This window comes from Carcharodon carcharias, chromosome 6 (genome assembly GCF_017639515.1).
Source record: "Carcharodon carcharias isolate sCarCar2 chromosome 6, sCarCar2.pri, whole genome shotgun sequence".
NCBI classification, from domain to species: domain Eukaryota; kingdom Metazoa; phylum Chordata; class Chondrichthyes; order Lamniformes; family Lamnidae; genus Carcharodon; species Carcharodon carcharias.
Genome location: NC_054472.1, coordinates 79,819,451 through 79,832,534, shown reverse-complemented (window position 1 = coordinate 79,832,534; position 13,084 = coordinate 79,819,451). Strand labels below are relative to the sequence as shown.

General features: G+C 46.2%; 1 protein-coding gene across 3 annotated transcripts in view; it reads right to left on the bottom strand.

Moving 5' to 3' along the window:
- Positions 1–12,259, bottom strand: part of stau2 (staufen double-stranded RNA binding protein 2) — a 536,959-nt gene extending 524,700 nt beyond the window's left edge. For all 3 annotated transcript variants that reach the window (XM_041189442.1, XM_041189443.1, XM_041189444.1), the window contains exon 1: positions 12,178–12,259. The gene's annotated coding sequence lies outside the window, so the exon portion shown is untranslated. The remainder of the gene's footprint in view (positions 1–12,177) is intronic.
- Positions 12,260–13,084: the final 825 nt, after the last annotated feature.

Genomic DNA, 13,084 nt, shown 5'->3' with positions numbered 1-13,084 from the left:
AAGTGACAAAGGGTTCTCGCCAGCTCTCCAGCCAACAGGCGAGACCTCCCGCCTAGGTTAAACTCCACCCACTGTATCTACTTGGAATGTCATCTCCTCAAAAATGTCAAGGAAGGTGGTCATGCAGGGTCTTTTCTTTCTGAATCTATAATCAATCTATGATGAATGCTGTTTACTATTGTATTCTTATGGTACAGATAAACATCCCAATAATTATTTTACAGGCTATCAATACGAATAATGGGCCTGTAGTTACCCTGTATTTGCCTTATCGTCTTATTGAAATCAAGCCCATTAACAACCTAATGATATGCTCCTCGTTGACACCCTCATGACGAGTCTCACAAAAGCTGGAATTTAGACTTTAGTTTTTTTTCCCCAAGTTTATCTTTGGCCATATCTTCCATCTTAGCAAGCTATGCCGCTTTCTACCTGCAAAATGTTCCTCTTTATTTCATTTCTGATTAACTTGTTAATCATTTAGAGTTACACATACTTAAACTTGCTGATTCTAGGGAAAACTTTCATGACCTTTGTGAAGCAGACAGCTCAGAAGGTGAAGTGGTCTGCCAGTTAGTGGGATATGAAAAGGAGTCTGCCTGAGGCTGTTCTCCAGTCAACACTTCAATTTGGTGCGTGGAGTCAGACAAACATGAAGTCACAGAAACCAAGAACACTAAACTTTTGAAATGTGCTGCTACTGGAAGGTCACAGTGACCAACAAAAGTGGTGAGGAGGGGCATGTGTGTAGTAACGGTATGTTACAAACCGTAATAATTACAATTTCAAATCAGGTCACTAGACAATGATCAGAGCAAGTACCATGGTCAATATTTTCTTCTTTGAGCCTGGGTCACCATATAATTAGCACCACTGACTTGGCCAAAATCATTTAACAACACTGAAAATTGGAACTTTTCTGGTCTGCACGAGAGAAGAGGAGATGGAATTACCGGGTAATTCACTCCAGAGTATTATTACACGTGAAAGGGAAGCACAGGTGAAGAAAGTAGAGATTGTGACTGTCAGTCAATTAGTCAGGTAAGGGGAACATAGGAGAGCTAGTGAAATGAAATGGATCCAGTAGACACTCCTCCTGTCCAACTGGTACAAAGTGCTCAATGCCTTTTTTAATTCTTTCATGGGATGTGGGCATCACTGCCTAGGCCAGCATTTTTATTGCCTATCCCTAATTGCCCTTGAGGTGATGATGGTCAGACACCTTTTTGAACCGTCCATATGGTGTAGGTACACCCACAGTGCTGTTGAGAAGGGAGTTCCAGGATCTTGACCCAGCGACAGTGAAGGAACAGCGATATAATTCCAAGTCAGGGTGGTGTGTGGCTTGTAGGGTAAGTTGCACGTGGTGGTGTTCCCATGTGTCTGCTGCCCTTGTCCTTTTGATGGTAGAGGTCATGGGTGTGAAAGATGCTGTCGAAGGAGCCTTGATAAGTTCCTGCAGTGTATCTCGTAGATTGTACACACTGCTGCCAAGGTGCTTTGATGGTGGAGGGAATCAATGTTGAAGGTGATGGATAGGGAAGACTGGAAAAGACAGCCAGAATGCCAACCAAGGCATAGTGCAATAGATTGTCCTAGGGAAGAGGAGCAGAGTAGAATCGTTGTAGTTACAGAAAATTATTATGGGGACTGAGTATTCCTTGCGACCAGGATTAAGAGTCCGAAAATGTGTGTGGTTACCTGGGCCAGGGTAAGAGACATCTCAAACTGATAGGAAAAATCTGCAAAGGGACAAAGAGAAGGCTCTGAAGAAGAGTTATATGGACTCCAAATGTTAACTCTGTTTCTCTCCACAGATGCTGCCAGGCCTGCTGAGTTTTTTCAGCATTTTCTGATTTTATTTCATTTCCAGCATCTGCAGTGCTTTGCTTTTATTTATTATATAGAAGAATCCAGATGTTGTTCTCCACGTCTTAATGAACAACATAGGGAAGGTTAGGAACGAAGTCCTACCAAGGAGAGAGCTAGGAGTTGGGTGCTCAATTGAAAAGTGGGGCTTCAAGGCTAAAAAACTCGGGCTGTTACCTAAGCTCGTGCAAACTGGCATAAGGACAAATAGATTAGTAAAGTCAATGTGTGCTTAAGGAAATGGCATGGAGAAAGGGGATTCCACTTCATGGGACACTGGCATCAGGAATGAGCTATACCATTGAAAAAAGTTGCATTTGAACCAGGTAAAAAAACAAGCTCTAAGGAGAAAGGGTACCCGCAGCTGTAAATAAAACTTCAAACTAATAACATTGAAGATCGAACTGCCAGAAATTATAGAAACCTAGGGGAGAATTTTCGGCTCGGCGAGCAGGGGCAGGGCCCACTCGCCAACGCGTAAAATGATGCGGGGTGATGTCGGGCGTGCATCCCGGCGTCACTGTGCTTCATTTAGATTTTCAGTTCAGCTTGTGCACCACCGAATCGGCTGCGTGCCCGCCGAACTGTCAAAGGCCTGTTAAGGCCATTAATTAACTAATTAACCCTATTGAGAAAGCTGCCTGTCCAGCTTTAAGGTGGCAGGCAGGCAAAGAGCCCCGGCAGCCTTCGCATTTTCCATGGAACCTCATTCATGGGCGGGATGAGCTTTCATGAAGGGTTTATAAAATAAATAAAGTTTTTCATTAAAGTTCATTGACATGTCCCAGCTCATGTGGCACTGTCACATGAGGGGACATGTCTTAAAAAAAAAGTTTCTTTATTCTCTGTGTCTCAGGGAGATTTCTGTGCTCTTTTACACACATGCGCGAAAAAAACGCACCCCTTACACAGGGACCCCCCACCCCTGCCCGCACAGGGAGCGCACAGCACTTCCAGGTGCACGTCACGCTGAGCAGGCCTTAATTGGCTCAGCCACGTAAAATGGCGGTGCGGATTCGATCAAGACACCGATCAGGTCCGCGCCCGTCCCCACACAACCCCGCCAACGGAGGGAGAATTTTCCCCCTAATGTCAGGAAGATATAATAATGTTATTGGAATTTATTGTAAAATAGTGGTATGTGTGTCTATATGTGTCTGTGGGCGCGTGTGTGTGTGTGTGTGTGTGAAAGACTTAATTGGATTAAAGGCAGCTGGTCTAAAGGCTTTGGTGTGTCAAAAGGTAAGTTGGGTTTGAAATGTTAAGTAGGTAAACATGGGGGAAGTTGTAGAATGTAAGAGATAAAGGAAACATTTGCATTTTAAATAAACCAGACAAGCTTGGATTCAAAGAGAGGGAGTGAAATATTGCACCTAGCCAGAGGAAGTTAAGAAACAATGTGTTTATGTTTCCCAAAGATTACTGGCAAACTTGGTACTATGAGAGATTTTTATTATTAGAAAAGTAAAGTCCTTCGTGAAACAATGGGAATTTGCATTCAAAGGGGAAAATATGTATAAAGAAGCGAAGGCTATGCGGAAGGGTAGGCATCCTAAGATCTAGTGTGAAAAGTCTTCAGCATCTACACCTCAAGCTGCGGTCTACAAAGTACTGAAGTTAAGAAAACTCGCATTGAATTGGATTGTTCAGGGTGTCATATTTCTTTGCCTGGGTCTTTTAAAATCTATGTCTTACTGTTGCCTTAATGAAAGTGTAACTTGGAGTTAGATTAATTAGGGTAAATCTACATTTGTATTTAAAATAATTTCTTCTATTAATAAAGACTTAATTTAGTTTTGTAAGAAACCTGAGACTTGGTGGTCTTATTACTACTGAATTCAAGGCATGCATCCCAAAATTTATACAAATTGCAAAACAAGTGGCAGTTGTCTCAAGTTTCCCTCTGGGATTTGAGCAGCTCAGCATTTACCATCAGCTGTGCCATAACACCTAACAATAAAAGAAGCAAGAAAAGAGAGTAAAGGACAAACTAAAGGAAGGAATAAGGACAACATGAATGTCCAAAAATTAGATCAAAGTGCATAAAGGTAAAATAGTTACTTAAAACAATTAAAACAATGGTGCAGCATTGTATACAGTACTCAAAATAAAATAAATGAACTGAAGGGAATAATTTGCAGAGAGGATCCAAATACGGTAGTAATGACAAGCATGGTTACATAGAGAACAGGCTGGCAACTAAATATTGCTGGATATAACACATTTCAGAATGAAAGGGAAAAGATGAGGGGAGGTGGAGTAGCTGCATGAGTTAAAGACACCCTAATGATGGTAGAAAAAAACAGATGTAACTAATGGAAAGGCAAATTCAGAATCCATATGGATTGATTTAAAAGATACGAAAAGATCAATCACTTTAATTGGGATATGCTATAGATCATAAAGTGGTGAGAAATAAGAAACTCGATTGAAAACCAAAGCAGCTAGAAATACAGATGAAAAAAATGTCAATAGCAGCACTGCAGGTTCACAAAGCAAATAAAACAAAGAATTGGGTGTTAAACTTGTATAGCACCCTGGTCAGACAGCAACTGGAGTACTGTGCAGAGATCTGATTTCCATATTATAAAGAGAATATCAAAGCATTGGAAAAAATACAAAAAAGATTTACAAGAACGGTACCAGACTGAGGTATTAAATTAAACAGGATAGGGCTTTTTTCTTTAGAAAAGAGATGTCTGAGAAGAGAGCCGGAGAAGTTTTTAAAATTCTGAATAGCTTGGAGATGGGCCTTAAATACAAAATAGATACTAATAAATCCACAGGAAAATCAGGAGAAAGTCTTTCACTTGGAGAGAGGTTACATTATGGAAACTGTTCAATAAACTATTATTCAGGAACCAGGAATTTCAAATAAGATACTGCCTAAATGGATGACTGTAGTGTTTAGCAGATGAAATAAGGCATAGATTTTCAAACCCTGAAGGATCTTAACATTAGAACTACAAGGATCAGTACTGGGGCCTCAGCTATTTGCAATCTATATATTTTTTCTTCATTCATGGGATGTGGGCGCCAATGGCTGGGCCAGCATTTATTGCCCATCCCAAATTGATCTTGAGAAGGTGGTGGTGAGCTGCCTCCTTGAACCGTTGCAGATACACCCACAGTGCTGTTAGGGAAGGAGTTCCAGGACTTTGACCCAGCAACAGTAAAGGTAATGATTTTGATGAAGAGAGAGAGAGTAATGTATCTATGTTTGCTGACATTACAAATCTAGGTAGGAATGCAATCTGAGAGGAGGGCACAAAAAGACTGCAAAGGGATATAGTCAGGTTAAGTGAGTTGCCAACAAGGTGGCATATGGAGTATAATCTGGGGAAGTGTGAGGTTATTCACTTTGGTTAGAAGAATAGAAAAGCAGAATATTTTTCAAAGGCGTGAAACTTGTTAATATTGATGTTGAGAGAGATTCGAGTGTTATCACACAAGAAACACAAAGTTAGCATGCATGTACAGCAAACAATTAGAAAAGCAAATAGCACATTGGCCTTTGCTGTAAAGGGACTGGAGTACAAGACAACACCTGGAATACTGTGTGCAATTTTAGTCTGCATATTTAAGAAGGATACAGTTGCATTGGAGGGAGTATAGCAGAGGTTCACTAGATTGGTCCTTGGGATGAAAGTGTTGTCCTATGATGAGAGGCTGAGTAAATTGGTTCTATCTTCTCTCGACTTTAGAAGAATGAGAGGTGATGTAATTGAAACATTTAAGAGTACGAAAGGGCTTGACAGGGTAGATATTGAGACTTTGTTTCTCCTGGCTGGGGGATATCAAACAAAGGGGCACATTTTCAGGCCAATCATTTAGGACTGGGATGAGGGGAAATTTCTTCACTGAAAGGACTGTGAATCTTTGGAATTCTCTACCCCAGAGGGTCGTGGATGTGCCATTATTGAATAGGTGTGACCATTATATCATAAGGTTTAGGTTGGCCGTAGAGAAGGATAAGGAACAATCCAAAGCAAGGATAATTAATTGGGGGAAAGCCAACTTCGATGGGGTTAGAATGCATGTGAGTCGAGTGAGTTGGAATCAAATGTTGGCAGAAAAGACGGTGGTTGATCAATGGGCCACCTTTAAAGAAAAAGTATTGCAGGCAATATCAAGGCATATTGAACGGGGAAAGGTAGGAAAAATAAATCCAGAGCGCCCTGGATGACAAGAGAGGTAGAGGTGAAGATGAAAAGGAAGAAGTGCACATACGATAGATGTCAGGTAAAAAACACAATGGAGAATCAGGCTGAATATATAAGGACCAGAGGAGAGGTGAAAAAGCTAATAAGAGCAGCAAGGAGAAGGCATGAAATGAGACTGGCAGCTAACATATAAGGGAATCCCAAGATCTTCTATAAGTATATAAATAATAAAGGGGTGGTAAAAGGAAGAGTATGGTGATTAATATTATAAAATTATAAAATGTGTCTAAAATTATGAGGGGCATTGATAGGGTAGACAGGAAGGAACTTTTCCCTTTGGTAGAGGGATCTAAACAGGGGGCATAGATTTAAGGTAAGGGGCAGGAGGTTTAGAGGGAACGTGAGGAAGAATCTTTTCACCCAGAGGATGTTGGGAGTCTAGAACTCGCTGCCTGAAAGGTTGATAGAGGCAGAAACCCTCAGAACATTTAAGAAGTATTTGTGTGTGCACTTGCGATGTTGCAGGGGAGTGGACTAAGCAGAATGCGCTTTCAGACAGCCAGTGCAGACTCGATAGGCCAAATGGCCTCCTTCTACACTGTAAAGATTCTGTGATATTTAAGGCTGAGATAGATTTTAGGACTGCAGGGAATGGAGAGATATGGAGAGTCGGCGGGAAAGTGGAGTGAAAGCCCCAGATCAGTCATGATCATGTTGAATGGTGGACTAGGCTCGATGTGCTGTACAGTCATCTCCTGCTCCTATTTCTTACATTCTCTTGTTTACTCATCTAGGAAAACAGAGAATATTCCATCGCACTCCTGACTTGTGCCTTGTAGATGATGGAAAGGTTTTCAGGAGTCAGGAAGTGAGTTAAACACAAAATTCCCAGTTTCTGATCTGCTCTTGTAGCCACAGTATTTATATGGCTGCTCCATTAAGTTCCTGGTCAATAGTGACCCCAGGATGTTGATGGAGGATTGATTGATAGCAATGCCACTGAATGTTAAGGGGAGATGCTTAGATTCTTTCTCGTTGGAGATGGTCATTGCCTGCAACTTGCATGCGAATATTGCTTGCCACTTAACAGCCGAGTCTGGATGTTGTCCAGGTCTTGCTGCACGTGGGCACCGGCTACGTCATTATCCGTGGACTTGAGAATTGAGCTGAATAAGGTCATTGATGAAACAGCTGAAGGTGGCTGGGTTTCGGATTCTAGCCTGAGGAACTCTTGTAGTGATGTACTGTGGTTAAGATGATTGGTCTCCAACAACCAGAACAATCTTCCTTTCTGCTAGGCATGACTTCAACCACTGGAGACTATTCCTCCTGATTAACACTGACTTCAATTTTACTAAGGCTCCTGTCTCCATACTTGTCAAATGCTGCCTTAATGTCAAAGACAGTCACCCTTACCTCACCTCTGGAATTCAAATCTTTTGTCCATGCTTGGGCAAAGGATGTAATGAAATTTGGAGCCAAGAGTTTCTGGAAGAACCCAAATTAAGCCTCTGTTTTTTTAAAAATTCTTTCATGGAGTATGGGTGTCACTAGCTAGGCCAGCATTTGTTGCCCATCCCTAATTGCCTTGAGAAAGTGGTACTGAGCCTTCTTGAATCACCACTGTCAATCTGGCGTAGATACACCCATGGTGATTTATGAAGAGTGTTCCAGGACTTTGATCCAGCAACAGTAAAGGAATGGCATTGTCGTTCCAAGTCAGGATGGTGAGTGGCTTGGAGGAGAACTTGCAGGTGGTGGTGTTCCAATGCATATGTGGCCCTTGTCCTCTTGGTGCTAGAGGTTGCGGGTTTGGAAGGTGCTGTCAAAAGAGCCTTGGTGAGTTGCTACAGTGCATCTTGTATATGGTACGCACTGCTGCCACTGTGTGTCGGTGGTGGAGAGAGTGAATATTTTGTTGGAGGATGGGGTGTCAATCAAGCAGGCTGCTTTGACCTGGATGCCATTGAGCTTCTTGAATGTTGTTGGAGCCATACTCATCCAGGCAAGTGGAGAGTATTTAAATTCCTGATTTGTACCTTGTAGATGTGGATAAACCTTGGGGAGTCAGGTGGTGAGTTACTCACCTCAGAATTCCCAGCCTCTGACCTGCTCTTGTAGCCACAGAATTTATTGAGCTGGTCCAGTTCAGTTTTTGGTCAATGTAAACCCCAGATGTTGATAGTGAGGGATCCAGTGAGAGTAATGCCATTGAATGTCATGGGGAGATCAATACTTTCTCCCTTGTTGGAAATGGTTATTGCCTGGCACTTGTGTGGTACAAATGTTGCTTGCGACATATCAACCCAAATCTGAGTATTGTAGCTTTGACAAATTGCCACCTCATGTTATATATACTTAGCGCTGCTCCTGGCATGTTGCTGAACTCTCTTCATTGAGCCTGGCTTGACTGCAGTGATAGGGAGGGATATACCAGGCCACAAGTTTGCAGATTATGGTAGAATACAATTCTACTGCTGCAAATGGTACACAGTGTCTCATGGACGCCCAGCTTTGAGCTGTTAGTTCTGCTCTGCATCTATCCCATTTAGCACGGTGGGAATGTCACGCAACCCAAAGCAGGGCATCTCATTGTGAAGATGGGACTTCATCTCTACTAGGAAGGTGTAGTAGTCACACCTACAAATACTGGTATGGATATATGCATCTGATAGATTGGTGAAAACGAGGTCAAGTAGGCTTTTCTGTTGTGTTGGTTTTCTCATCACCTACTGCAGGCTCAGTCTGGTAGGTATGCCCTTTAGGGCTCAACCGACTCGCTCAGTAGTGGTGCTGCGGAGCCACTCCTGGTGATGGACACAAGACCCCACCCAGAATACACTCTGTGCCCTTGCTTCCTTCAGTGCTTATTCCAAGTGGTTTTCCACATGGCTTAACACTGATTCATATGTTAGACAATTAGAAGCGCAAAGATGATGTGTGATAAGATATATGAGGGTGGTCAGTGGTAATCAGCAGGAAATTTCCTTGCCTATGTTCAACCTGATGCCATGAGACTTCATGGGGTCCAGAGGCAATGTTGAAGATTCCCAGGACTATTTCCTCCTAACTGTATACCACTGTGTCACCACCTCTGGTGGATCTGTCCTGTCCATGGTAGCACTCCCACTTTTGACATAAATCTATAGATGATAGTAAGGAAGGTTTTTCAGGGTCAACTGGGGTAGGTATACCTTTGTTGTATCTGGTGCTAGGTTGTTTCTCGTGGTCTATCCAATTTTGATTGGTATTTGACTTTTTAGCAGCAACTTGTTGCAACTGAGTGGCTTTCTAGGGCACTTAAGAGTCAATCACATTGTTGTGGTCTGGAATCACACATGTGCCAGACCAGGTAAGGACAGGAGCTTTCCTTCCCAAAGGAATTAGTGAATCAGATGGGTTTTTATTACAATCCATTAGTTTCATAGTCACCATCACAGGCTAGCTTTCAGATTTATGTATGCATTGAATTTAAATTCCCCAGCTTTGATGGTGGGATTTGACCTCATGTCTTTGCAGCATTAGCCAGGCTTCTGGATTACTAGTTTAGTAACATAGTCACTACGCTATCATTCCCTGGACACAATATATGAATGAAAATTTCAATACTTGAATTTTAATTCATTTTAATTTTCAATATTTAATACAAGGAGTTATTTAAAGTTATTTGCTTAGTGACTTAACTATCCGTCAGTGTCATGCAATTGTTGATTATCTACTTCACTGGAGCAATAACAGGGCCACTGGGTTGCCCAGTGGCCACTAAACAAAAATCAGCACATTTGTACCTTTTAGGGCACCACTAACATAGGAAAGAAACATACAGTCCAATCGAACTAGAAGCACCTCAACAGAAGCAAGAAAGTCACATCAAAAACAGAAGAAATGTTCCCAACTAAACCAGACACTCCATACCCTGTGGTGCCCACTGGATGCAGAACACCAAGTATACCATCAGGCAGTGCTTAATTAAGAAGAGACACAATTAGCTGACCTCTGCTTGGCCATTTGATTAAGCTGCAAGAGAAGACAGCATAATTTGAGCTGCGAGTGCTCATCTGAAGCTCGGAGGACCCTGTGGTGTTTATCTTAACTTATTCTCGCAATGAGGACAAGATGCATCTTCCTTGGCCATTTCAGAGGTGAGGCGGCCAGAGGTGGGGGTGGGGAAGAGGGGGAGCTGTGTGGGGGAGAGGAAGGGGGAGCTGAGAGGGGAGTTGTGGCGAGTGAGAGGTGGACAGTGGGTAGTTGCCGGGATAGGAATTCAGGGTGGGGGCGCAGAAAGAGTTGTAGTGGGCAGGGGGAAGTTGTGTGGGGGTGCAGAAGGGCGGCGAGAGGGCAAGACATATGAGGGAGTGGTTTTAGGGGAAGAGGAGGGGGAATTGTGGGGATGAGGGGGGGTTGCGGGGCGGAGGGCGAGGAGAGGAAGTTGCAGGGGGAGGGGTAGGGGGAAGGTTTGGAGGGGGAAATGTGGGGGAAGGATAAGGAGGGGAGTGCAGGTTGTGGGGGGAGGGGGCGTTGCGGGGCAGAGGGTGGGGAGTGGGGTCACGGGGCAGAGGGCGGGGAGGGGGGTCGCGGGGCAGAGGTCGGGGAGGGGGGTTGCGAGGCAGAGGGCGGGGAGAGGGACTGCAAGCTGGGGAGGGGGGCTGCAGGGCGGAGGTGGGACGGGGGGGTTGTGCAGGGAGGGGGAGTTGCAGGGGGAGGGGATGGTGTGACGGGGTGGGGAGGTCACGGGGCAGCGGTGGGGTGCATTGCGGAAGGGGCGAGGGGGAGTTGCTGGCGGGAGTGGGGGGAGGTGCAGGGCGAGGGTTGGGAAGGGTGGTAGTTGCGGGTGGGAGTTGTAGGGGGTAGTTGTGGGGGGAGGGGGCAGTTGCGGTTGGTGGGAGCAATTCCTGGGGGAGAGGGCAGTTGCAGGTGGAGGAGGGTCATTGCAGGGGGGAGGTTGTAGTTGCAGGGGGGAGAGGGCAGTCACGCGGGGAGAGGAGAGTTGCGGGTTGTGGGGGGTAGTTGCGGGGGGATTTGCGGGGGGGGAGGGGAGTAGTTGTGGATAGGAGTTGCAGGGGTAGTTGCGGGGGGAGGAGTGTAGCTACAGGGGGTGGGGGTAGTTGCAGGGGAAGGGGGCAGTTGCGGGGAGAAGTGGGGCCTGCTGCTGGGAGAAGGGGGCAGTTGCAGGGAGAAGGGGGCAGTTGCAGGGAGAAGGGGGCAGTTGCAGGGAGAAGGGGGCAGTTGCAGGGAGAAGGGGGGCAGTTGCAGGGAGAAGGGGGGCAGTTGCAGGGAGAAGGGGGGCAGTTGCGGGCGGAGGGGGGGCCGTTGCGGGGGAAGGGGGGGCAGTTGCGATGGGAAGGGGGGCAGTTGCGATGGGAAGGGGGGCAGTTGCGGGGGAAGGGGGCAGTTGCAGGGGGAAGGGGGCAGTTGCGGGGAAGGGGGCAGTTGCGGGGGAAGGGGGCAGTTGCGGGGGAAGGGGCAGTTGCGGGGAAGGGGGCAGTTGCAGGGGAGGGGGGGGCAGTTGTGGGGGAGGGGGGGGCAGTTGTGGGGGAGGGGGGGCAGTTGCAGGGGGCGCAGTTGCGGGTGGGAGAGAGGTAGTTGCAGGGGAGTGGGGTAGTTGCAGGGGAGTGGGGCAGTTGCGGGGGAGGGGGGTAGTTGTGGGTGAGAATTGCGGGGGAAGGGGGGTAGTTGCAGGGGGGAGGGGGGTAGTTGTGGGTGGGAATTGCGGGGGGAGGGGGATAGTTGTGGGTGGGAATTGCGGGGGGAGGGGGGTAGTTGCAGGGGGGAGGGGGGTAGTTGTGGGTGGGAATTGCGGGGGGAGGGGGGTAGTTGCAGGGGGGAGGGGGGTAGTTGTGGGTGGGAATTGCGGGGGAAGGGGGGTAGTTGTGGGTGGGAATTGCGGGGGGAGGGGTCAGTTGCCGGGGGGAGGGTGGGATAATTGGTCTTGGGGGAACTGGGTGACCCCGGGGCTGCTGCAGCTCCTCCCCCTCCCCCCGGTTAAAGCTCCAGCTCCGCTCACATCATGGCCGATCCCCGCGGCCAACCCGACCGCTCATAACCGGCACCCATAGCCTGTGCCTCCAAACAGCACCAGGTCCTCCGCTACTAGCCAGGTGCTTGCCACCCTCCCCGGTCTCTTCCCCCTCTCCCCGGTTCCTACCTGTTTTCTAGGGGAGACCCTAGAAACGGCTCAAACATCGGCAAACACTAAAGAGAAATGAGTCCAGCGGGGGCGGGCGAGGGAGTGGGGGGAGCGCAAACACTGCTGCTCTATTGGCATCTTCTAGACTACAGTCAGCCGCTTTGAAATATTGAAACCCGCTAATTCTTTTATTAGAATTCTGTAATTTTTTCCATTTTATTCATTTTATCTCCGAGTATTTAAACCCTTGGCTCGTCTCTTTCCCTCCACCACCCCCCTGATATTCACATGTATGAGAATGGTTGAGTCCGAGTGTTTGCCCCTCCCCCCCTCTCTCCAATGGGAAACTCAGGCTCAACCTGGCGCCACCTAAAGCAGGACAACTAGTGCAGGTCTAGAATTACTGTCAGTAACTCAACATGCCGGATTAGGGCTAAGAAAAGATCATACCAGCAAACTCCACCTTTGTTTTAACACATGGAATGCTCAAGGGATAATGTCAGAAACAAACTTTAAGAGCACTCCCAACCTCCGTGTTCTTGCAAAGTTCTGTTCCATTTCCTATTTCTTCAGCAAAGTTTTTAAATGTGTTGCTGCCTGCCACATCTCTGCCCATCTTTCCCACAACTGCCAGCTCTGACAACTGACAAAAGATCTAACTCTCCATCATTTTTCTTAACATATAATATCATATGTTATCAGACTGCTTGCCAGATATCCAATCTTGGATAATTTCTAAATTTCTCGTGTTAAACATTAGGAGTACCAAATCCATCATCCGCGGTCCCTATCAAAAATTGCATACCTTCATTAATTCCACTATCCACTCCCACCCTCTCTGGCTCGACAATGGCCACACTGTTTGCAACCTCGCTGTCCAACTTGACCCTGAGCTTAGTTGTCAATCCCGGATTTTTTTCTGTCA